The 26169-nt window shown below is 45.4% G+C and overlaps 1 protein-coding gene and 1 long non-coding RNA gene across 3 annotated transcripts in view; one reads left to right on the top strand and one right to left on the bottom strand.

Annotated features, from left to right (window-relative positions):
• Positions 1-26169, bottom strand: part of KCNB1 (potassium voltage-gated channel subfamily B member 1) — a 293763-nt gene that overhangs the window by 209137 nt on the left and 58457 nt on the right. The window lies entirely within an intron of this gene.
• The window catches only part of LOC115098209, a 33097-nt gene continuing 12554 nt past the window's right edge, over positions 5627-26169 (top strand). The window contains exon 1 of the long non-coding RNA XR_003858450.1: positions 5627-5739. This is a non-coding gene — a long non-coding RNA (uncharacterized LOC115098209). The remainder of the gene's footprint in view (positions 5740-26169) is intronic.

Here is a 26169-nt window from a genome sequence, read left to right as displayed (position 1 = left end):
GCTGCCAAATGTTTGACCACTCTTCCAGCTTTCTTAAATCCCTTTTTATTCTCTGTACTCCTTCAGGCATGTTCACTGTATTGCAGATCTTAGTATCATCCACAAATAGACAAATTTTACCTTCTATTATCTTTTCCACAATGTCACTCACAAAGATATTGAACAGAGCCGGTCCCAAAACCGAAACCTGTGGCACTCCACTTAACATGATTTTCTCTTCAGAGTAAGTTCCATTTACCATTACACTCTGTCTCCTATCAGTCAACCAGTTTGTAATCCATGCCACCACCTTGGCACTTACTCCAAAGCTTCTGATTTTATTCACAAACCTCCTATGCAGGGCCGTATCCAAAGCTTTGCTGAAATCCAAGTAGATCACATCGAGAGCTCTTCCTCGATCCAATTCTCTAATCACCCAATCAAAAACATCAGATTTGTCCGACAGGATCTTCCCCTGGTGAATCCATGCTGCCTCAGGTCCAGCAACCCACCAGATTATAGATAGTTCACTATCCTTTCCTTCAGAAAGGTCTCCATTAATCTTCCCACCACTGAGGTGAGGCTGATTGGTCTGTACTTTCCAGACTCCTCTCCACTATCACTCTTGTGAAGCAAGACCACCACCGCTCTTCTCCAATCCCGTTTCCAGGGATCTCTTGAACAGGTCCTTCAGCGGACCCGCCAGCACATCTTTGAGCTCTCTCAGTATCCTAGGGTATATCTCATCTGGCCCCATGGACATCTCCACTTTCAGTTTGCCTAGCTCTTTCCATACATTCTCTTCTGTAAATGGAGTTTTGTCTACTCCATCCTCATCTACGATCTTGTCAACTAGCAATGGTCCTTCTCCAGGGTCTTCTTTAGTGAATACAAAACTAAATTATTTATTTAATATTACTGCCATTTCTTTGTCACTTTTTACACATTGCTCCTTATCAGCTTTCAATTTCTCCATACCACGTCTGACCTCCCTTCTTTCACTGATATATCTGAAAAATGTTTTGTCTCCTCGCTTTACCTCTTTGGCCAACCTTTCTATTTAACCTTTTTCTTCTCTTATTTCTTTCTTCACCTCCCTCAGTTTTAACAGTTTTATGCTTCTTGAACACTATTCTTTTTGCGTTTATTTTTTCAGCCACCTTCTTAGAGAAGCAGATTGGTTTCTTTTTCCTCTTACTTGTTTACTTTTCTAACAAACAGATTTGTTGAATTTGTAATAGCTCCTTCCACTGTTGTTGCACCTCACCCATTTTCTCACAGTCTTCCAGATTTTCCTCCTCTAGGTACATCCCCATTTTGACAAAGTCTGTATTTTTGAAATTCAAAACGCGGGTCTTCGTGTGACTTCTCTATGTCCTATTCGCAAAATCAAACCATACCGTCTAAATGATCACTGGTGCTCAGGTGAGCCCCTACCCGAACATTAGAGACATTATAACCATTAGTGAGCACCAAATTGAGTATTACACCCTCTGTCGTGGGTTACATTACTCTTTGTTTGAGCAGAGCCCCTTGGAGGGTATCCTCTCTCTCTCTACTTCTCATAGGCTCTGCTCCAATCCACATCCGGCAGATTAAAATCTCCAACAAGCAACACTTCGCCCTTCTTTCCCATCTTTCAGAAGTCGTCAATCAGTTCTCTGTTGAGTTCTTCTGTTTGAGTCGGTGGCCTGTAAATCACAGCAGTAAAAATGGAAGCACCATCTTCCTTTTATCAGGACAGTCCACAATGCTTCCTCTCTACTCCATGCTCCTTGCAATTCAGTTGGTTACAAGGGCAGTCCTATAATGAGGCAGGGTGAGGCGGCTGCTTCAGGTAGCAAAGTTTAGAGGCGGCAGAAAACCTCCCCCCCCCCCCCCCCCAAACTCCTCTAGCGGCCATCTCACCCTGCTGCCAAAACAAAGGACCCATGGGCTGCCAGTGGAACCCAATCTGTCTGGCAGAAGAAAGGAAGAGGCTCAGTGACCATTGTTGGAACTCAACCTGCCGACGGCCGAAAAATAAGCAAAGTCTCCGTGAGCTGCCGGCAGATCCCAACCTACCCGGCAGCAAAGAAAAGAAGAGACTCAGTGGCTGCCAGTGAAACTCAACCTGCCTGCGACTGAAGAATAAGCAAAGGCCTGGTGGGCCACCGGCAGAGCCCAACCTGACCGGTGAAAAAGAAAAGAAAAGACCCTCTGGTAGCCGAAGAACAAACAAAAGCCTCGTGTGCTGCCAGCAGAGCCCAACCTGCTGGCAGCCGAAAAACAACAAATGACCCGCGGGCCTCTGGTGGAGCTCATTTAGCCGGTGGCAGAGAAACAATGAAAGACTCGCCCAGCAGTGAAGTAGGAAAGGGCCCCGCTGGTGGTCGAAAAAGAGACTAGGCTAAACAGCAGCAGAAGAAAATATGAGGCTACAGCTAACTGCTAAGCTCATCTGCCGACAGGCTGTCAGAGTGTGAGCGAGGTAGAGGGAGTGGGTATGCGTTTGAAGAGCGTGTGTGAAAGCAAATTTGTGTGTGTATGTGTGTGTGAGCAAGCAAGAGCCTTTATGTGTGTGAGCACATGTGTGTGCATGAGTGTGAATAAATGTGTTTGCGTGAGAGAGAGGGAAAAGAAAGTTCCTCCTTCCTACTACCACATGCCCCTCTCCCACTAATCCACAGAAATCCCAGGATGACTGGGAATCAAAAGATCCCAGGTTTGGATTTTTTCATTCTAACTAGGTTTAATTATTGGGTACTAATTCATGTGTCTCCATTTGGAAATATTTTATCAATGTTTGGGAAAAAGTTTATAGTTTTTATGTCAGATTTTAATTATTGATAATTACACTATTCATCAGATGGTATGGTTTCACTATTATGATTGTTTCATATTTCTTGATTTTAAATTATAGTTTTCTATATATTATTTTTACATGCACTTCTGTGGTGCCAACCAGAAAACTCGACAAAAAAGCAAAATAAACCCTTGGCATGCATATGATGTTAGGCCTATGGTAATGCATGTTGGGTGTGGGCTTTGCCTCTAGAAAGCCATAAGTAAATTGAATTACAATTACAGTGGTATATACCCCCCATACTAAGAAAGGACACTAGCTGCCATCACTGAAACAGTAAAAACCTTAACTATGAAAAGGCACCTAGAGCACCTGATAGCCTTGTATTAGGGCCGCACACAGACCCCTATCATTCACCCATCCCCCACTTCTCCAGGGGCAAATGCAGGAGACAGGTGGTGGGGTTCCTGGATGTGTGGTAGGGTTGCCAGCTTCCTAGAAATACTGTATTATCACAGACACCCTGCGACTCTTCTGTGATTTCTGGCCCCTGCTTTCCTCCTTCTGCAGCATTTCAAATCATCGAAACGACCAGACTATAACGAGACCCTAACCCCCCCTTGATGCTTTGCCCCGTACCATGCTTATGGGGGGAGGGGTGCCATCTCATTCCTTGCCTCAGGCAGCAGATTCCCTTGAGCCACCCCTGGTTGCTTGTATATTGTTTTTGACATAAAGAGCTACCTCTCCCCCTTTTCTGTCTTCTCTGTCCCTCCTCCCTGCCGCCGGCCTGGCCTCTGGTATTGTCCTCCCTTCTCCATGCTGCCGGCCTGGCCTCCGGTGTTGTCGTCCCTCCTCTCTCCTCCACGCTGCCGGCCTGGCCTCCGGTGTTGTCCTCCCTCCTCTCTCCTCCATGCTTTCGGCCTGGCCTCCGGTGTTGTCGTCCCTCCTCTCTCCTCCACACTGCCGGCCTGGCCTCCGGTGTTGTCGATCTTCCTCCCTCCCTCCTCCATGCTCCCGGCCTGGCCTCTGGCGTTGTCCTCCTGTCTCCATGCTGCCGGCCTGGCCTCCGGTGTTGTCGTCCCTCCTCTCTCCTCCACGCTGTCGGCCTGGCCTCCGGTGTTGTTGTCCCTCCTCTCTCCTCCACGCTGCCGGGCTGGCCTCCGGTGTTGTCCTCCCTCCTCCCTCCTCCACGCTGCCGGCCTGGCCTCCGGTGTTGTCATCCTCCCTCCCTCCTCCATGCTCCCGGCCTGGCCTCCGGTGTTGTCATCCTTCCTCCCTCCTCCACGCTTCCGGCCTGGCCTCCGGTGTTGTCGTCCTTCCTCCCTCCCTCCTCCACGCTGCTGGCCTGGCCTCCGGTGTTGTCGTCCCTTCTCCCTCCTCCACTCTCCCGGCCTGGCCTCCGGCAGTGGCGGTAGCAGCCCGCAGCAGCGACCCTCTTCTTTTCTGCTGTCGCCGGCCTGGGTCGGCAGCTGCGGCAGGGGCTGGCAGGGTGAGGCAAATGCCACAGTGGCGTTCTGAGAGGGGCATTTTTTGACGCCTCAAAATTCTGCCACCAAGAAGCGGCCGCCTCACCCTGCCTCATGATAGAACTGCCCCTGACCCCCGCTCTCTAGTTTAAATGCCTGATAGATAATGTATGATCTGAATTTCTCACTTTCCTGCCAGTGACAAATGTAGGTCATCCTTACCATGTAATCTCTTATTGCTCCATCCAGGGCCCCAGCCTCCAATGTATCCAAATCCAGGTTTTGAGCCAGGCATTGAATTCTCTCTATGGCATAACCTTTCCTTTCTCTTTCCATAAACAGGTAATACTTCTGAAAAGGCAACAGTCTTTGCCACGTGTCTAATCTTTTCCCCCAGATTTTGGAACTTTTTCTATACTTTATGGACACTGTTACTAGCAAGATCATTGGTCCCCTAGGTGGATGTTAACTCTAACAGCAATGTTCTTACTTTCTTCTATAATTGCATTCACCACCTGGTTTGCATTTCTGCTATCTGAGGGTCCTGGAAGGCATTTAACTGTTGTGTCCCCATCAAAATGGGTTCCCAACTTGGTTCCTCTGATGACTGAATGTCCCAGCTGAGGCAGCTTTCTTTTATGACATTTGATCATGTTGAAAGGTTTCTGGGTGCACTGTGCTATAGAAGTGTGCGTATAATTTTAACCCGCTAAGGGGGGGTGAGCACTTTTACTCAGGGAAATAGTTATTTACCCGAGCAAATGGTATTGAAAATGGTCTTTGAAGAGACTATTGTATCTAAGTCTGCAGGTTGCCCACATAGATTGGTTTTTGTTTCCCCCCTAGGGTTTGTTTTCCTTTTGGCTCTCCCTTTCATATACGTACTTAAAGACCAAGTACATATATTTTTGTGGGTTGTTTTTTTTTTTTATGATGTATTGATTTTATGTTTGATTCATTCTTTGTTACTTCGGATGCGGTGCTTTAAATGTAATTTTGAAATATGTCTTGGAATAAAATGCATGTAACTAGAAGACAAGGCTGACAGAAGCAGAGACCTATTAACAAGTCAATAAGGATTTCTGCCATAAAACGCGAAATGGGAACTGCTCATTCATGAACCCTGCATCTTACCTGCAATTATGGACAACAAATTGCAAATGGCAAATGAATGAATTTAGAGGAAACCCATCCATACTGAAGTAAAAGAGCAGAAACACAATGAAAGACTAAATGCTGATTGCAGCTGTGGAATAAAACAAACCTGTGAGACATTTATTATTTCTAAAAACACGATCCTGGATAACGAAGCGTCATCCCCCCCTGTCTACATTTTTCACCACAGTGGGATATAAATTAGTCAATTTATCACTGGTCGGACAGCTTGTCGGTCCCTATCCCGCCCTCCAGCAGTGACACACACACACACACACACACACACACACATTATACTCCATTAGGCTTCGTGGGCCTTGTGGATGAGGAAGCCGCGCTCTGATGTTCCAGGTAAGATTCGCTCTAAGCAGATTTGGCAGGCTCTTCGGGCCAGGCTGTCACCGTACCGCTGTCTCCTAAATCCAGCTGCAACGAATTTTTGGGATAGGATTTTTCCAGCTGTCGTCAGTCCACAATGATACTGACGCTGCATTTTATTTAGAGGTGGTTCGTGGTGGGGGAGGGGGGGGGTAATATGTTTTGAAAGATCCTAACCAGTGCACAGGAATCCCAGGCTGTGACATGGTTGGGGGGGGGGGGGGGAACGAAACGCATGAAAGCAATGGCTTCCTTCAGCTCCCCTGTTCCCGTCACCACCACGAGGGCAGTCGTTAAAGGACAATATAAAAAACAGAAATTAAACTGCTGATGGCGAAAAACCCACTGGAAGGATTTTTTTTTTTTTCAATACATGAAAATGCAACTGGGGGTAACGGGTCGTCTCGTTATACTTAGTAAGTATAAAAACCGCAAAAGATTTATTTCACTAAATTCAGATAGCCCTGACAAGTTCCTTATGCATGAAGATAAAACAGTTTAAGCTCAGGTTTTCAAATGGGGGGGGGGGGAGGGTCGCCCCCGATTTCGGTCCCCGGCAATATCTGTGAAATAAAACTGCTGGAAGATTAATCTTCTTTAAAAATCCCCCCTTCCTGCCATGGCAGCAATCTCTTAGCTCAGAGGTCCCATCCCTGTCCTGGGGACCCCCCCAGCCAGTTGGGTTTTCAAGAAACCCACAATGAATATGCATGAGAGAAAATTTGCATGTTATGGAGGCGGTGCATGCAAATTTTCTCTCATGCATATTCATTGTGGCTATCCTGAAAACCCGACTGGCTGGTGGGCCCCCAGGACAGGGTTGGGGACCATTGTCTTAGCTCACAGAAATCCTTGGAGGCTTTTAAGCAAAGTCTCTGAAGTGAAAAACTGCTGGAGGTGGGGGGGGGGGGGGGGGAAAGACTATTCCGAAAGCGTTTGAAATGACATTACACTACTAAAGAGACTTTGTGACATGGAGGCCTCTGGCATACTCTGTGAGGCCTTATATGGTTTATGCACTACGTAAAAATCACTCTCCTATCCTTTCACTTACTGCTCAGTGAAAACAGATTCTGAAGCTCAAGTCAGATGCCCCTTCCCAGGGCCAGCAGCAGCAGCACCCACTGTGCAAAGCATGCATTTGCACAGAGCAGCGACTCCAAGGGTGCAACATCACACAGCCCGGCCGAAGAGGAGAAGCCCAGCTCATCATCGCCATCTCCGCCAAGCTCCCTCCTCTCTGCAGCCCTACCACCACACTCCTTCCCCCCCCCCCCCCCCCCCAGGGACAGCTGCTATGGAGCCTCCTCTTCTCCCCACCCCCAAACCCCGCCACCTCTCCTGGACCCCGCACCCCACTGCTGCGTTCTCTTTTGCTGGCAGTGCCGATGCCATGCTCAGGGATTAACACAGTGTCTGCTTCCTGCTGGGAACAGCAGGGTCCGTCTCTCAGCGTGCGCCGCACAATCTGGGCAGCTCGTACTGCGAGACTGGTTTCACGCGGGAAGGAAAAAGGCTGTGTAATATTACGTACCTGCTTCTCCTATGGTCTGGTGAGAAGGATTGGGAGGTAAGGCCTGCTCTGCTGGGGATGGGAGCAGTGGCGTAGCCAGAATTGATTTTTTGGGTGGGCACAAGGTTAACATGGGCGGGCTGTCGGCATGCAGGTCTGAGACCTACTAGTTGTTTTCTTATTGATAAATAATGCCATATACTGCACCCTGCAATGGCTTTCTAAGTAATTTGCAACAGCCATTGTGTATCATGTATGAAACTTAAATTACCTCAATTATTTCAAGCACTTACCAGCATTAAAAAGTCCTTATTCAGAATATATTTTATATTTATTGCAGTTTATAAATGCACAAGTAAACAATCAGATCCAATCATGTAATAAAACAAAAATTAATGTATTCTTTCATGAACCATTTTTGTAGAAAGCCAGAAATCTTCATAAATACAATAAAATATAATTAATCATCAGAACAGGTGCAGCGCAAAGCTAGGACAATTCACATTACAACTAACATGAAAAATAAAATTCAAATTCTGGTGTCACCTCAGCAAAAAAATAACCCTCCACTACTATTTTGTGAAGTAACGGAAACTCCTGCAAAGAAAGAGGCATCTAGAACCTTGCCGTACAGTCACAGCACTGACTCTCAGGATTCAAATAACAGCAACCTTATGAAAAAGCAGCAATGCAAATACTACACCAAGCCCTAGAACATTAATACATCACCTACGGGAATAACAGAACAAGCTGGACTACTACTACAGAGAAACTACACGCTAGCAGAAATACTGCATTTCAGTCACACACACACACAGGCAAAACAGAGACCAAACTTTACCTAATATAGAAAATAAGAGACCACAAATTAGAAACAGAAACATGCAGATAAAAAAACAAAATAGAAAGCCTGAGAAACTAAAGTCTCTGAACAGTGGAATACTTAAGAAAGAGCAAAATACAAAAATATAAGAAATGCACATTCCCAAAGATGACATTTAAATTGCTAACATCTCAAAATAATTTTTTTTTTTTTTTTTACCTTTGTTGTCTGATCTTTGTATTTTTCTAATCAGTTGGTCCTGGTCTCTTTTTCCTATTTTTTTCCTTGTCACTCATTTCCTAATTCCTTTTCAGTGTCTTTCTTCTGCTACTGTCTTCTTCCCTCTCACACACACATACACGCTTTCTCTCACAGACTCCCTCACACACTCAAGCTCTCACTCTCATATGCTCTCCTCCCCCCCCCCCCAACACACACACACACACACACACACAAGCTCACATTCTCTGCAGACATACATACAAGCTCTCACTTTCTCACCCCTCCCCAGGCTCACATTCTTATGCACACACAGACGCACATCCAGGCACCCATTCTCACTCACAGTCGCACACCCAGGCTCCCATTCTCATCCACAAACCCATGTTCCCATTCTTACCCACACATACACATATTCAAGCTCCCATTCTCACCCACACACAAACCCAGGCTCCCATTCTCATCCACACATACACACATTCAAACTCCCATTCTCCCCCACACATACACATATTCAAGCTCCCATTCTCAGCCACACACACACCCAGGCTCCCATTCCCACCCACACATACACAACATTCAAGCACCCATTCTTACCAACATATTCAAGCTTTCATTCTCACCCACATATTCAAGCTTCTATTCTCACCCACACACAAACCCAGGCTTCTATTCTCACCCCCCCACACACACACACACACACACACACTCAAGCTCTAATTCTCACCCACACACAAACCCAGGCTTCTATTCTCACCCCCCAACACAAACACATTCAAGCTCTCATTCTCACCCACACACACACACCCAGGCTCCCATTCTCACCCACACATACACATTCAAGCCAGTGCACAGCTTACGCTCCCCCGCCAAAGCAGAAAGATCAGTTGGCCTCTCCTGCTGCCACTGCCCTCCTGCTATCTTCGGGCCATACGGCCCACCGATCTTCCTGCTTGGGGGTGGGAGGAAGCGGAAGTTGTGTGCGGCGCTTCTGCTCCCTCCCCTCCTCTCCCCCCAAACAGGAAGGTCGGTGGGCCATATGGCTGCCCACCGCTTCCCCATGTGTGCTGCTCCGTGGCCGTGTAAATGCATGGAATGGCACACCCAGTTGCGCCAGGCCTGGGTCCTCCTCTTTGCCGTCACGAGGATGGGATCCCGCGATGGATTTGCAGCTCCGGTGCTCCACTTCCGGTTCCAGTTGGATGGGCCTGGGTCCAAATTGGGTGGGCAACTGCCCACCCGTGGCTACGCCACTGGATGGGAGAGAGAGGTCCGAGAAGATACATAGGGAGCACAGTTACAGCTTTGGGTGGAGGAAAGAGAGAACAATCTGAGAGCTTTGCAGGGGAGAGGTGGAGCAGGGGAGAGAAGAGGGAACACAGTGAGAGCTTTGGGGGCGGGGGGGGGCGAGAGGAAGAGGCAACACAGTGACAGGATTCAGAGGAGGAAGTGGGACGAGGTGGTAATATGAGAGCTTTTGTGTAGACCCAGACAAATTAGCAAATGTAAATGTGCGCAGATACGTTTTCAGGAACACCTTTCCAAGGGAAAACAGGTGAGAGCTTTCCTTTTGAAAATTATACCTATAGCCTATAGACTGTACACTAATGCGAGCAGCAACAAAATTGCACACACCCCCCCCCCCCCCCCCCCCCGAAGTGTACACGCCTAGCTTCAACAAACCAACACCAGGTCTGGATTCACTCATAGGCCTGCTAGGCCTGCACCTAGCGTGGCAAAATTTGGGGGGAAGCAGCAGCTGCCACTTCCCCAGACCACTAATCCTGCTCCAGACTTCCCAAACCCGCCAACATACCCTTCTTCTCCCTTCCAGCGGTCCAATCCTCTAATGCAGCAAGCACGGAGACCAAGCCTGCGTGCCATGCCCCGCCCCCTCCAGACGTCTGTGCAGGGGGAGGGGCCCATGGCCTGTAAGCGCAGGCTTAATCCACACAGTCACTGCATCAGTAGATCACATCAATGAAGCAGGAGGCTTAGAGGGCGGGGGTGGGAAACATGGCGCCGACACTAACGGTGCTTAGGGGTGGCATCTGCTCAAATCCGCCACTGCCCAGCACCTTTTATTGGCCGATGCTATGAAGTAACAGCTGGACACCGCTGAATGGTTAAGTAGAATCTAAAGCAGGGGTGGGCAATTCCAGTCCTCGAGGGCCACAAACCTGTCGAGGTTTTAGTATATCCCTAATGAATATGCATGACATAGATTTGCATACAGCTGAGGCAGAGTGCATGCAAATCTCTCTCATGCATATTCATTAGGGATATCCTGAAAACCAGACTGGTTTGTGGCCCTCGAGGACCGGAACTGCCCACCCCTGATCTAAAGGAAGAATTTTAAAAGCCCTATATGTGCGCCAAAGACGGGAGTTATGCGCAGAAGTGGGGGCTGGCGCCTGCTGCGCGGATTTTAAAAAGCGCACGAATACTCGCTTATCTCCCAGTGGGGCGGATTTTCAGAGCCCTGCTCGCCTAAATCCGCCCAAATCCAGGCGGATTTAGGCGAGCAGGGCCCTGCGCGCCGGTGAGCCTATTTTACATAGGCCCACCGGCGCGCGCAGAGCCCCGGGACTCGCGTAAGTCCCGGGGTTCTCCGAGGGGGGCGTGTCGGGGGGCGTGTTGGGGGCGGGCCCGGTCGTCGCGGCGTTTAGGGGGCATGTCGGCAGCGTTTTGGGGGCTGGTACGGGGGCGTGGCCGCGCCCTCCGTACCCGCCCCCAGATCGCGTCCCGGCGCGCAAGAGGCCCGCTGGCGCGCGGGGATTTACGCCTCCCGCTGGGAGGCGTAAATCCCCCGACAAAGGTAAGGGGGGGGGCTAGGTAGGGGAAGGTGAGGGGAGGGCAAAAGGAAGTTCCCTCCGAGGCCGCTCCGATTTCGGAGCGGCCTCGGAGGAAACGGGGGTAGGCTGCGCGGCTCGGCGCACGCCGGCTATACAAAATCAATAGCCTTGCGTGCGCCGATCCAGGTTTTTAGTAGATACGCGCGGAGCCGCGCGTATCTACTAAAATCCAGCTTACTTTTGCTTGCGCCTGATGCGCCAGCAAAAGTAGGCCAATTCGCGCTATTTGAAAATCTACCCCTTTAAGCGCACAAATTCTTTTTTGCAAAAAAAAAAAAAAGGACGAGTTGTGGGCATGGACTGGATGGGGCATGGGCGTTCCTAGATTTCTCCATGAAATCTGCGCATATTTACATGCACAAGCGTGCCAGGGTTCCCTACCGCGTAACTTTACTTCTGCTTTGGATGGTGTGTATGTCATACAACAAAAACATCTAGGCTAGTTAGTGGGGTTTTAAGGGTTGGGGCTAACAGGGCAAAAGGGAGGCTAATTAACTAGAGGGGGTTAGGAAGTCCTATCCTTTACCTGGGCTAACTGGGAACGAACTGGGGCAAGTGGTAATTGTGTCGGCGCACGTGTCTCTTAAAATCCCCCACTTGACATGGCAGAGGCGGCATTTGCGTGCAAATGCACACACACATATAAAGCTGCGCCCACATGTATGTGCATCCAGCCTATTTTATACTATGCGCGCATATGTTATAAAATGGCCGCATCCATTAGCGCGAGCCGGCATACACATGTACGCCCACGTGGCTGCTTTAAAAGTTACCGTCTAAGTGATGGGTTAATTACATCACATCCAACCAAACCTCTAGGTTAAAAAGTCAAGGGTAACTCTTTTAGAAAACCAATAAACCCCTGAGAAAACCGAGCAACCACAGCACACAATTATGACAGAAAACCAAACAGCAAGGAGGCTATATCTTCTCCTAGGCAGCGCTGCACCAGGAGGATAATAAGAGCTTACAGACTGTAGTTGGGAGCTATAGATTTGTCTTACATGTGACCCTATCTCTTTCAAGGGCAATCTTCACTTCCTCTTATCTCATTGATTGACCCAGAGCTAAATATGGCCAGTTAGTTATGTGGCCCCCTGCACGTTGCTCGCTGTCTTCTTTACATATGATGCAAGGCCCATGCCTTCATTAAACAAAAGAATGACCCTAAGTGAATTCTGAATGCCTGAAAGGCGTACCAGATTCTGCTTTAGGCAATTAAAAGCTCAGCACTAGTTCTGTAATCGTTTTTTGCTTTTATCCCACATACGTTCGTGTTACTGGGTGAACACCGAGTTTGAAGAAAAGGGTTGCTCGTAGCTTACTATCCAGTTTAATTGGAATTACAAAGCAGATGTCCACATGCTTGATCCAGTTTCGAGTGCCTGGTTTTGCAACTGTGGCAGAGATGAGCTCTTCTCGCATCCTACATGAGCGGAGCCCAGGGGACAACAGCAGAACCTGGAATAACTTTCTGGTTGGAATCTCTTCCTGTATACAATTACAGGGGTGAGCCTGCAAAGCACTAGCCAGAGAAGGCGCCGTGCTCGCAATGCCCTGAACAGGAGACAGTTTGAAATCGGCTCTCTCTCCTTTGCAGCTGAGCACCGAAGTCACAAGTACAACAGAGAGAAAAGGAATAGTGAGTTGCAGACCCTAAATACCAAACCCTCAATTTGAGAGGTGCAGGATGGAAGTGCCTGAGTTTTAATAGGTTTCCCTCCCACTCCCATTCTGCCCCTACATGGCACACCATTTGGTGAAAAAAAAAAAAAAGGAACCACAGCTTGCAATCATCAAGCTCATACTTAACAAGTACATTCCACACAATATCAGGATAACTACAGGCTGCAAACCATTTCAGTTTCATATAAACTGAATGTATGTTTTTTTCCTTTAAAACAATAGATGCACTATGAAACCTATTATGTGGCCAAATTATACAGATTATAGCTTTCCTTATAATAATCACAATTACTGCACAATGAGACCTAGCCAGTTAGATCCCCATTGTACCTTTAATGCATCCCACATACTGGGGCATTCTATCCTGGAAAAGGCCAGAATGGTCAATTAGATGAGCTGATGTAATGTTAATGCACGCCATGGGTACGAAAGAGAATCACAGAATATGATGGCAGATAAAGACTAAAAGGCCCATCTGGTCTTCCCGTTTTTATGCCTGGTGCATTGCCAGAGATCCCAGTTGGTCTTGCCCTCACTCCTATTCAATTAGAAATTTCTGTGCTTTTTGTCCATTACTGTTTTAGTCTCCAACACCTCTCCTTGGGGGACCATTCCATGCATTCAGCACCCTTTTCACAGCAAGCTTCAAAGGGACAGTGCATGCATGCTTTCTCTTGGAAAATTTGGGCAAAGCCCTTGGGTAAAAATGGTTCCCGTACTTTGCCCCAATGCACACATACAAGTGAATCTTCAAAGGAGTTTCACGTGTAAATGTAACATACTATCATAGCAATTTTCAAACACCATTTATATGCATGAAGTTCACTTACCCGGGTAAATCCTATGGACAATTCAATGGCATATACTGTAGCAATTTTCAAAAGCCCACTTGCACAGGTAAAGTGCATTTACCTGTGCAAATGCTTTTGAAAATCAGGCATTTAGTCTGAAAGTTGCTCCCTGTAACCTTAACCTTGACCACAGACATTGGTTTCACTGTTCTTCCTGGGAATTACCTCAACCAGACCCAATAAATGATTTCCAATCATGATGATACATTCCTGATTACATAATTACATTTCTTCGTTTCTGCTATCATCTCATTACAGGGATCATCCATGGCTTCTCAATGACTCATTATAAGGCCAATTAATAATCTTTAATGAAATCGACGATATGCAGATAAGGACGTAAGCTATCTCTGATGTATGCTATTCCTAGGCAGGCTCTTCTATCTTGAGTCCTTATGAGATATACTGCTCCCCATCCAGACATTCATGTGCTCTCTCTCCTTTCATCATCCAAACCAGGGCAAAATCAGGCTGCATGGCTCAAATCCCATTCTAAACAATCCTCAAGCAAAAGGAAATTCATTTCAGAAATTATGGGAGTACTGTACTATACTCACTTTCCTACTGTGGCTTCTGATACACAATCCCCAGTTCAAGCTATGGTATACACTTTGAGGAAGACGTTTGTACCAAAAATGAGAGAAGGTGAAGACAAAATGAGTGATCTTGAGTGTACTTTCACCTATTTATTAGATATGACAGAACTCTAAGGAGGTAATTTTCAAAGGAGTTACGTGTATAAATGTAACACACTATCATAACAATTTTCAAAAGCCATCGACGCATGTAAAATGGGCTTTTGTATGTAAAACTTATTGGCAATTCAATGGCATATATTACAACAATTTTCAAAAGCCCATTTATATGGGTAAAGTGCATTTACATGTGTAAAACCCAATTTTAAGCGTGCAAATGCTTTTGAAAATAAGGCCCATAGTTAGCAGACAGCCAAATATGGAGTCATAAAAGTTCAAGTTAATTGCCATGTTTGCTTCCCAAACAAAAAGCTCGATGTCCAGGGCCTCCATAAAAACAAAACAAAATAAAAATCCAACCACAAATTCTGCTCATATTTTAAGACTCAGCTTTCCTCTTTTTTTAAAGTAGAAATTTATAACAAGAGTCTGAAACATTTTTCCTACCAGATCATCCCTGCCAATCTCCCTAGGACCACCCCCACAGAAAACTATTCATTTTTAACACACTCATAAATTTATATCGTTTTAATCCACATTTATTATCAAAAGTAAAAACAGGTAGTTGTTACAGAAATGCCAAATCAGCCTTGCTAATGACAGCACCACAATTCAGTAAAATGAAGCAAGAGATCTCTGAAAGCTTATTCTAACAATAAGGACTGAACCATAGGTTTAGAAGGCTCCTGAGGTTCCCTATAAGTGAATCATCAGCTTTCTAGAGCATGAAAAGGAGGTCATGCAAAAGCAACATCGACAGGGACACAAATGTCAGACCAATCACGCATTACCACAGTGATGGTGATGGTGATGTCACAATGACCATAGAATATTCATGACTTAAACTGAAGCAAGTGCACAGTGACCATAGCATTGATTTTTGCTTCTGGACTAAGATCTAAGAGCCGAGAACAGTTCCTTCTTGGTCTTTTGGTTGAGTTAGAACCTGACTAATATGGTGTGGGGGTTAATGCTTTGCCAACCTCCAGACCTGACTAGGGAGCCAACTATGTTATGATCAATGCCAAAAACAGGTTGAAACCCCCTCCTGTCTAAAAAGTCTTATTCACAAGACCATTACATATGTATGTAACTCAACTATGTAAACCGCTTTGGCTACCTTTGGGTGTAATAGCGGTCTATAAATAATTTTAAATAAATAAAGATAGAGACAGCAGAAAAAGACCAGATGGTCCATCGAGTCTGCCCTGCAATCTGGTTTTGAATTTTTTAATCTCAGACCTATAGTCTGGGCCCTTTCATTGTGCATAAGAGTTAACTGAAACTGTTAACCCTATGCTTCTTGTTTTAGGATCATTAGTGGGTCTACATTCTCTAATGATGCCCAGACCTGTTAGTGCTTTTGTATTTTGAGATTATTTATTTATTTTTATTTTTTCTATACCGATATTCTTGTAGAGATACAAATCATACCGGTTTACATATAACTTCAATTTCGCCATAAAGCGATACAGTGAAACAAGTTTCAACAATTTTAACAGTAAAAAGAGATTAAACATTCTGGTCTGAACTTTGCCTTATATGATCATTGGAAATTATTTATACATAACAAACAAGCACATCAAAGAATCAGAGGAACTGAGATATTCATCTTAGAGGGATGAGAGTAAGGTTAAATAAATGAAGAAAATGATGAGGAAAGTATAGGGGGTAGAGGCAAAGAAAGGGATGGGTGAGAGGGATAGTCTGAAGAAAAGCAAGTAGAGAGAATATTGAAAGGAAGATAAGTTAATTGTATATATATACACACCCACCCACCAATAAACCCTATAATTAGTGGAGTAACACCACTATAATGTTCTTCAATAAGAAATTTTGTTATTACAAACTTTATTATATAAAATCAAAGTAGTATCAAAAAATGTCACTCCTGCTAAAAAGATTGTCAGCGAACAAAATCCACACTCATATATCACTCATTCATCATTCCCTAATCAAATGTGCTTTAAATGTATCCTTTTTCAATGAAGGTGCTTTGTACATAATTCATTGTTATCTAAAGTATCTTTGCCTTGGGTTTCATTCTCATTGTACTGGTTTCATTAAAAGTGTTTTTTTTATATGCTTCATAACAAATGTAGTAGACTAATGATATATCTATCTATCCTGTACTGCAGACATAATATTTCATGATTGCTTTTACATTTGAGAGTGATTAGGTAATGATTGATTAGGGAATGATGTATGAATGATATATGAGTGTGGATTTTGTTCTCTGACAATCTTTTTAGCAGGAGTGACATTTTTTATATTTCTTTGATTTTATATACAAAGTTTGTATTAAAAACATTTTTTATATTGATCAAAATAATAGTGGTGCTACTCCCCTAATTATAGGGTTTATTGGTATTACACACACTAACATTTTATTCATAACTTTTAGAATAGTGTACATTAACATAAGAAGGTGTATATTAAGATCCCAACATACAATATATGAAAGAAGCACAAGGGAATCTATATTTATTCACAATGAAATCTTCCAATCAGTCACAGAAACACAGAAATGACGGCAGAAAAGGATCAAGTGATCCACCCAGTCTGTCCAGCAAGCTTATGCCAGTATCTGCTGCACCATGCACATTACCCCCATGCTTATCAGTTTACCAGACCGTAAAAGTCGGGGCCTTCAGATACTGCTTGAATCCAATTTCCCTTAACCGTTGCCGTGAAAGCAGAGAGCAATGTTGGAGTTGCATCAAAGTATCAGGCTTAGTGATTAAAGGTAGTAAGCGCTGCATCAGCAAATTACCCCCATGTTTATTTGCTCCTCAAACCGTAAAAGTCCAGGCCCTCATTGGTTGCTGGCTGAATCCAATTCCCCATTTCTCACTGCTGTTGAAGCAGAAAGCAATGATGGAGTCGCATTAACAGTATCAAGGATTATTTGTTAAGGATAGCAACTGCCACACCAGCAAGTTTCCCCCAGTTACCTCCATGCATGCTTTTCTATATTTCCATCCTCTAGCCCAGAGCTTTCCAAACTTTTCATGTTGGTGACACACTTTTTAGACAAACATAATTTCACGACACGGTAATTCAGTCTACTAGTAAACCAGAGGTTAAAGGTTAAACGAACGAAACATATTTCGACAATTTATGTATGTTTCCTTAAATATATACATAAATAAAATGTTTCACGACACAACCTGTCTCATGAAAACCTTAAATTTATATTAAAAATATATATTCCAAGATTCATGTTATTGTTATAATTTATGAGAAACAATAATAAAACAAATTGTCTGTCCCACACACACTCATCTCTCTCCTCCCCCCAGCACATGTCTGGCCCCCACACACTCATACCTCTCCCCCTCAAGCACATGTCTGTCCCCCCAGCACGTTTGCCCCCCACTCACTCATCTCTCTCTCCCCAGCACATGTCTGGCCCCCACACTCATGTACCTCGTCTTTTTGATTGTTGCCAGTTAAGTGCTTCACTCCCTTCCATGATCACCAGACACTGCTGCTGCTTGCAGTCAGTACTCCTCATGGCCAGGCCTCATCGGCAGCAGCAGCCAATGCAAGGATGGCTGGGCTCGTTCCACCCACCAAGCCCCCCAAAAAATGCGATTGACAGCAAAAATCACCCAATAATAAGCAACCCATAAACTGGAAAAAAAAAGTGAATCTCTAGAAAAAAAAAAGCCCAAACTCGCATCAGAGTTGACCGGGCTTGCGCGACACACCTGCACACTGCAGGCGACACACTAACGTGTCCCGACACACAGTTTGGAAAGCTCTGCTCTAGCCTTTAGGAATCTACAGTGTTTATCCCATGCCCCTTTGAATTCCTTGACTGCTTTTGTCTTCACCACCTCTTCCGGAAGGGCATTCCAGGCCTTCGCCACTCTCTCCGTGAAGAAATATGTCCAGACATTGGTTCTGAGTCATCCTCCCTGGAGATTCTTTACAACAGAAAAGGTTTGACGATTATGCATCATTAGAACCTTTCAGATATCTGAAGGTCTGTATCCTATCTCTCCTGCACCTCATCTCTTCCAGGGTGAACATATTCAGATCCTTCAGCCTTTCCTCATAAGTCTTCCAGTGTTGATCCCTCACCATTTTAGTCACTTTTCTGTGAACCACCTCTATCCTGACTTTATCCTTTTTGAGATATGGGCAGTAATATTGAATGCAATACTCCAGGTGAGGCCTCACCAAGGACCTGTACAAGGGCATTATCACCTCTTTTTTTCTTACTGGTTATTCCTCTCTCTATGTAGCCCAGCATTCTTCTGGCTGTAGCTATTGCCATGTCACATTGCTTGGCCATTTTCAGATCATCAGATACTATCACACCAAGGTCCCTCTCCCAGCCTGTGCTCATTAGTTTTTCACTGCCCATCACATACAGCTCTTTTGGATTGCCACACTCCAAATGCATGACTCTGCACTTCTTGGCACTGAATTCCAGCTGCCAAATCGTCGACCACTCTTCAAGTTTTCTTAAATCACTTTTCATTCTCTCTACTCCTTCAGACATGCCCACTCTGTTGCAGATCTTAGTATCATCCGCAAATAGACAAACTTTACCTTCTATCCCTTCCACCAGGTCGCTCACAAAGATATTGAACAGAATCGGACCTAAAACCGAGCCCTGTGGCACTCCACTTAACACTGTTCTTTCTTCAGAGTAGGTTCCATTTACCATTACACCCTGTCTCCTGTCAGACCACCAGTTTTCAATCCCTGCTACTACCTTGACACCCACTCCCAAACTTCTCATTTTTGTTCAAGAGTCTTCTATCTAGGACTGTATCAAAAGCTTTACTAAATTCCAAGTAAATCATATCGAGCGCTCTTCCCTGATCCAATTCTCTAATCAGCCAATCAAAGAAATCAGATTTGTCTGATAGGACCTTCCCCTGGTGATTCCATGCTGCCTCGGGTCAAGCAGCCCTCCGGATTGTAGATAGTTCACTATCCTTTCCTTCAGCAGAGTCTCCATTAATTTTCCCACCACTGAGGTGAGGCTAACTGGCCTGTAGTTTCCAGCCTCCTCTCTGCTCCCACTCTTGTGAAACAGGACCACCACCACTCTTTTCCAATCTTGCGGCACCACTCCTGTTTCCAGGGATCTATTGAACAGGTCCTTCAGCAGACCCGTCAGCACATCTCTCAGCTCCCTCAGTATCCTGGGATGAACCTCATCCGGCCCCATGGACTTGTCCACTTTCAGTTTTCCTAGCTCTTCCCATATATTCTCTTCTATACACGGAGTTTTATCTACTCCACCCCCATCCATAGTCCTTCTTCAGGGTCTTCTTTAGTGAGCACCGAACTAAAAGTATTTGTTCAAAAATCTGGCCATTTCTTTGTCTCTCTCCACACACTGATCTTTGTCACCTTTCAGTTTCACTATACCACTTCAGACCTTTCTCTGATATATTTGAAAAATGTTTTGCCACCTCACTTTACCTCTTTGGCAATCCTTTCTTCCGCCTGACTTTTTGCTTTCTTGACTGCTTTCTTCGTCTCCCACAGTTTCACCAGATATTCTTCCCTGTGTTCCTCTTTTTAGGATCCTTTATATTTCTTGAATGCTGTTCTACCTGTTTTTATTTTAATCAGCCACCTCTTTTGGGTCTGATGGGAAGACCCAGACTTTCATACGTGTTTTATTTTATTTTTGAGAATAATAAGTATGTGTGTATGGTGATAAGTGATGACTGAGTATCAGTGAGAGTGTTTGATTTTTGGATAGGTGGCTGGTTTATTCTAATATAATTTATTATAGTAACTGTTTCGTTTTGTGTAGGTTTAGAGTGCTTTTTATTGTATATTTAAGCATTTGCACTTTATATTTGCGATTGTGTTGGAGATGAGATGCTGCTTATTTGCACACAATTCATTATAGTTACTATGTCGCTTTTGTGCTGTGTTAGGTTGCCTTTTCAGTATATTTAAGCATTTGCACTTTATATTTGTGACTGTTTTGTAAATGATATTTTGTAGAATTCATTATGAATAAATATAGATTCCCTTGTGGTTATTTCATTTTAGAATATAGTGTAACAAGTCATAGCATTTATCCCAGCAAGAGTTAAAAATACATCTGATATGCTCTATTAAACTGAATGAGCAAGAAAGCATTTCAGATAACAAATCAAACATGGCGTCTTCCTGTGGTTCAGAAAAGAAGCAGAGTGAGCTGCTGGGCCACCTTCAGTCATACCAACTGGGTTTAGCACCGCAAGTAATTTCAAAATCAGAAGCTGAAGTTCACCCCATGATTCTTGTTGTTCTTCATAAAAGGTTTTACTATCCAGTGGTACATTAACACCCCTAGTCATAATCCACTCTAGGCAACCTTTTAGGGGGCCTTAAGGACACATTTTTGCTCCCTTTCTTCTTCCTCCAGCAAAACCAGAACCAGGACTGTGATCCTGGCATTATGAGCCTTCATTTACAACTAAAAGTGATTTCTCCCCCCCTGTTTTAATTGACTCACCCTCCCACTCATCTTAGTCTAGTCATTGCATTATCAGTCCCAAGACCCAGAGCCATGCATCAGGGATCCTTCCGGAACTGTGCATCCTGATCTCTAAACCCAGTCGTAAGGTTAAATACTCTCGTTGGCGACCATAAATCCCCCCAATCCCACCCACCAGCATCCCCGGCTCCAGCAGGCCAGGGTGTGGAAGACTCGATCCAAGGATCGAACCGGGGGAGGGGGAGGGGATCTTTTGCATAGAAATGTATAGCACTTGCCGCAGAATCATCAGGCTGTCCCGCTTTGAGAATTTTATTTAAGATGTAGGCGGGCATTAGTAGGTGGAATGGTATCATTCTACTTTTCTGGAACCATTTCACTGAACATGGCATGCAGAATTATCATTCTGTGCAGCCACTTAATGTTCCATTGTTCTCGTGACCAGAACTCCTGCAAAGGGACTCATGAGAAAAGAGTTAGCAATTATCCCATGTCAGCGCAGCTTCAAATAGCAGATGGTTTTCTTAAAGGCAGTCACAGAAACAATTTTGCCCTATTTTATCTTGCCGCCTGCTAGAATATCCTGACAGTTTCTCCCATGAAAATGGCAGATAAGCCACCGGTCTCATCACACTCCGTTACCGTTGTCTGGTAACCGGCTCAGGATATCAGATAAGTAAAGACATAAATCTCCAGTCTGTGATTTACCTCTAACGGTGGAACCCATAAATGGCACAATGATTACTGGTAGTCTTAGAAGATTCCATCGTTGGATGATTTCAGCCTGCCTGAGCCAGAGTAAAAACAGAAACACACACAATCCAATGCATTTTTCTTACTCTCACCTTGCATTGCAAGACTTATCTTTTTGAGATGAGCAAACACAGAAATAAAAGAAAAAAAAATAAGGTGATACCTTTTTATTGGATCATTGTGACACGTTTAGAGAAAAGGGCTCTCTCAAAAGGTACCCTTCTCTGTATATGGGTAAAGGTGTGCATGTTGCACAATGCACCTACTTTTACGCACATTGTAGTGGAGGCATTTCTGGGATGGAGTGAGGTCAGGGTAGAAAACAACATGCGTAGTTTTGGAATTTCAAAACCACTGTGCAAACTGTGCACCTTGTCTTGGTCGGGGGAAAAGTATCCTCAGAAGAAGGAGCTACAAATCTCCATGGGTACTGTGAAGGCTCACCGCCCGTGCTGCCCTGGGTGCCGCTCCGCTGCCTCCGGTTCAGGCCCCTCGCGAGTCCTGGATATCCCTGGAGTCTCTCAGTCTCACAGGACTCCCTGGGTTCAGGTCTCCGCCGGCCCTGGTTTTGCTGGGCCTCTGGGTTCTCTTTGTGTGGCGTGGGGTTGAAGCAGTCCCCCAACCCCCAAAGATAACACAGAGAGAGAGAGAGGTTCCTCAAAGCATTTTTATAAATGAGAGTAGCTGAATCTGTTACATTGGCTCCGTCCCCTCAGGAGCTGAACAAATGACCCTGCCCCCGCTCTCCAGCAGTCTAACCCCTTGACACAGGTGCTGGAGCAAAGGCACTGTTTGAGCCCCCCTGGCTCTCCAGTTCACCAGCAAACCCCCTTAACACATGTGCTGGATTAAAGGTACTGTTTGAGCCCCCCCGGCTCTCCAGTCCACCCGCAAACACACCTGCCCTAACTTCCCTTAGGGTACAGGTTCTCTGTTTCCCTTTCCAGGCTAGGCTGTGCCCCTGAGACAGCTGGAGGATTCCTCTCCCCCGGAACCTACCTCCATTTCCCTCTCTTTGCTTCCTGGCACTGGCTTTTTCTGGCCACTGCCGCTACCTAGGCACGCCCTCTTCCTCTAGCTCCCCAGGCTCACCTGTGTGACTCATTAGTGTCAGAGTCTGCCACCTGCTCACCTCCAGGCTCTCCCTACAGGTCAGGTGGTGGTTCTAGGAACCTGGGATTTGTAGTTCTCGCCTTCACCTGCTCCTCCTGCTGGCTGGCTCTAGTATTACTAGCCGCCATATGGTATCTTATCCATTCCTGCCTCCGGCAGCGCTGCACTACATCACAGTACTTTTTTCTCAGGCAGCACTGAAGGAGAAAGAACGTGCACAAGCCACAGCCAAAACAGTACCCACCAACTTCATCTGTTTGCACAGTTTTGAAAATTGTCTTCTTTGCATAATCCATTTCTCTGTCTGAGAATTCCCCACTCTCTCCCCGGCTTAAAGCCTGCCCATTGCTCCACAGCATACGGACTTTTAGGCACATTAAGGGGGTGAAGCATTCCTGGGGGATGTGGAGAGGTTCATAGGAAGAAAACAACATGCATTGATCACATTTTCAAATCAAGGTATGTTGATTTTCTCTGGCAAATTATCCGCTGGAAAAGGCAAGTGCAGTTGCCTATATCATCACCGGGGCAATGTTCACTGTGGAAGCATGTGTGTAATTTCACTGTGCAAACTGAGGCAAAGACCACAGGTAAACATTGTCCGCAGCAGCAAAGCAGTTTGCCCCTTTTTTGACCAGCTTTCCACAACCTCGCTCCCTTCATCGGGTCAAAACAAAAAACGAGTAGGTAAAAGACAGAGGATGATGTCTGAATACACAAGTGCATTATATATATATATTATATTACAGTGTGAGAAGGGGGAAGGGGAGGATGCGATGTGTTGGTGGAGTGATCAGGAAGGTGACAGAGAGGCAGATAGTGCAGTTATGTCTGGTAGTGAAGTTATGTCTGGTAGTGAAAGAGGAAGAATAACTTGCAAAAAAAACTTAATGAATCCATAAACCAAAAAAGCTAAATTTTTGCTTGTTGTGTTTAATTGTGAAATGCTTTGATATTTACTAAAAGGCAATATATTGAAACAAACTCAACTAAATTTAGCTTACCTGTAACAGGTGTTCTCCTAGGACAGCACGATGCTAGCCCTCACACATGGGTGACATCATCGGATGGAGCCTGGCACATTGAGCATGCCCAGCATGCCACTGTCCACACAGGGTCCCCTCTTCAGTCTTGTAACATAAAATTATGAAAAAATAAAATAATAAACATAACGAAACCCAACTCCGCAGGGTGGCAGGCGGGTTTCGTGAGGACTAACATCCTGCTGTCCTCGGAGAACATCTGTTACAGGTAAGCAACTCTGCTTTCTCCTAGGACAAGCAGGATGGTAGTCTTCACACATGGGTGAATCCCTAGCTACAGATTGTCTCTGAAGACAGGAAGACCAACAGACACCTAACACATTCCAATGGGCACAACAACAGTAGTGCTGTTGGTAACAGAGGGAGACAGCCTGAATGCAAAAATGGGCAGTAGGTAGGAAGAGTTAGATTTTACAGCTGAAAGAGATTCTGGAGGGCAGACTGCCTGTAGCTGCTATTGCATTGGCCATTTCTGTCCAGACAGTAGTGAGAGGCAAAAGTGTGGAGAGAACTCCATGTCGCAGCCTTGCAGATCTCGTCCACGGGGACCACTCTCAAGTGGGCCACTGACGCTGCCATAGCTCTAACAGAATAAGCCCTCACATGTACACCAAGCTGCAGTCCCACCTGAGTATAGAAGAAGGAGATACAATCTGCCAGCCAGTTGGACAGAGTTTGCTTAGCAACCGCAACTCCTTATCTTTCTTGTCAAAAGAGATGAAGAGTTGCATAGACTGCCTATGGCTTGCCATTCACTCCAAGTAGAAGGCTAAGACTCTCTTGCAATTCAGACTGTACAGAACCCATTCACCCTGGTGCAAATGAGGCCTGGGAAATAAGGTGGGTAGGACAATTGACTGGTTAAGATGGAAATCAGTCACCATCTTAGGCAGGAACTTAGGGTGTGTGTAGAACTTCGTGTAGGGTGGATACATCACTAAGACCTGAAGCTCATTGACTCTGCACTCTGATGTGACCATGACCAAAAATATGACCTTCAAGATGGAGAAGCTGTTCGGGTCCAGGAAGTCAGGTACTTGAGGTCACAAGAATGCAGCAGCTCAAAAGGAGCCTTCATGAGCTGACCCAACACCACATTAAGATCCCAGGACACCGCAGGTGGCTGCAGGGGAGGCTTCAACTGATGCAGACCCCACAAAGTGACCTACAATGGGTTGCACAGAGATGGGCAAACTATCCATACCCTGGTAGTAGGCAACAATTGCACTCAGGTGCACCCTAATGGAGTTGGTCTTTAAGCCAGCCTCCAAAAGGTGCAGGAGGTAATCAAGCAGCTTCAGTGTAGAGCAGGAGAATGGATCCAGGCCACGGTGCTCACACCAGATGGAAAACCTCTTCCACCTCTGTCCATAAGACTTCCTAGTGGAAGGCTTCCTGGAAGCCACAAGGACTTGAGACACCTCTCAACATCCAGGCCATCAAGGAAAAGGCTCAAAGGTTGGGTTGGCGCACCCTCTCCTGATCCTGCATGATGAGGTCTGGGGAAGTCTCCAGACTGATTGGTTCCCAGAGGGAGAGACCATGCAAGATCAGGAACCAGATCTGCCTCGGCCAATGAGGGGCTATGAGGATCATAGTTCCAATGTCCTATCAGAGCTTCAGAAGAGTCTTCATCACCAGGGGAAGCAGAGGATATGCGTGCAGAAGGCACTTACACAACCCGCAGTTGGAAGTGGGTTGTGTAGGAACATCCACAGCCCCTTATGTTATAAAGGGATTAGCGCCTCCACAAAGTGCGTGCAGCACGCCAGGAAACTAATAGCACTCATCACAGCCACGGTTAGCAGACTACTCTTGGACACCAGCTGTCAAGGAGGTGCTAGGGGTGCACGATCGATCCTAGTGCCTACTTGACAGCACAACCCCTAATTAAAATATTGCATGGCGCCCCCAAGGCAGGTGCCTGGGTGCAATTAGGAAAGAGGCAGCTGAACACTCAGCGCCCGCTTTCAGCGCATTTATTTTTGCATCTGCCCCTATATTTTTAAAAACTGGTACTCCCACCCAAACGGAACCCATAGTCAATGAAAGAGCATTAGGTACCCTAGGCAAACCTTACAGACTTGCACAAACACACACACATACTCATACCCTCTACAGGCACACTTACACAAATTATGCATTTATAGCAGATTTTACATGAAAAAAAAATATTCAAAACTATAGTCTTCTGAGGCAAAAATATCACTTACAACATGCATATTATATTTACATGCACTGCTAAGATGCCAACCAGAAAATCCTGCAAAGAAGACACTTGGAACTCCTATAGAATTAGATTTTTCGTAATGCATGTTGAACGTGGGCTTGGCCTTCAGAAAGCCATGAATAAAAAGAATTACCATTACAATATAGCAAACCTTCATTA

The sequence above is a fragment of the Rhinatrema bivittatum genome, chromosome 8 (assembly GCF_901001135.1).
Source record: "Rhinatrema bivittatum chromosome 8, aRhiBiv1.1, whole genome shotgun sequence".
Lineage (NCBI taxonomy): Eukaryota > Metazoa > Chordata > Amphibia > Gymnophiona > Rhinatrematidae > Rhinatrema > Rhinatrema bivittatum.
This window is presented reverse-complemented; position numbering and strand designations above follow the sequence as displayed.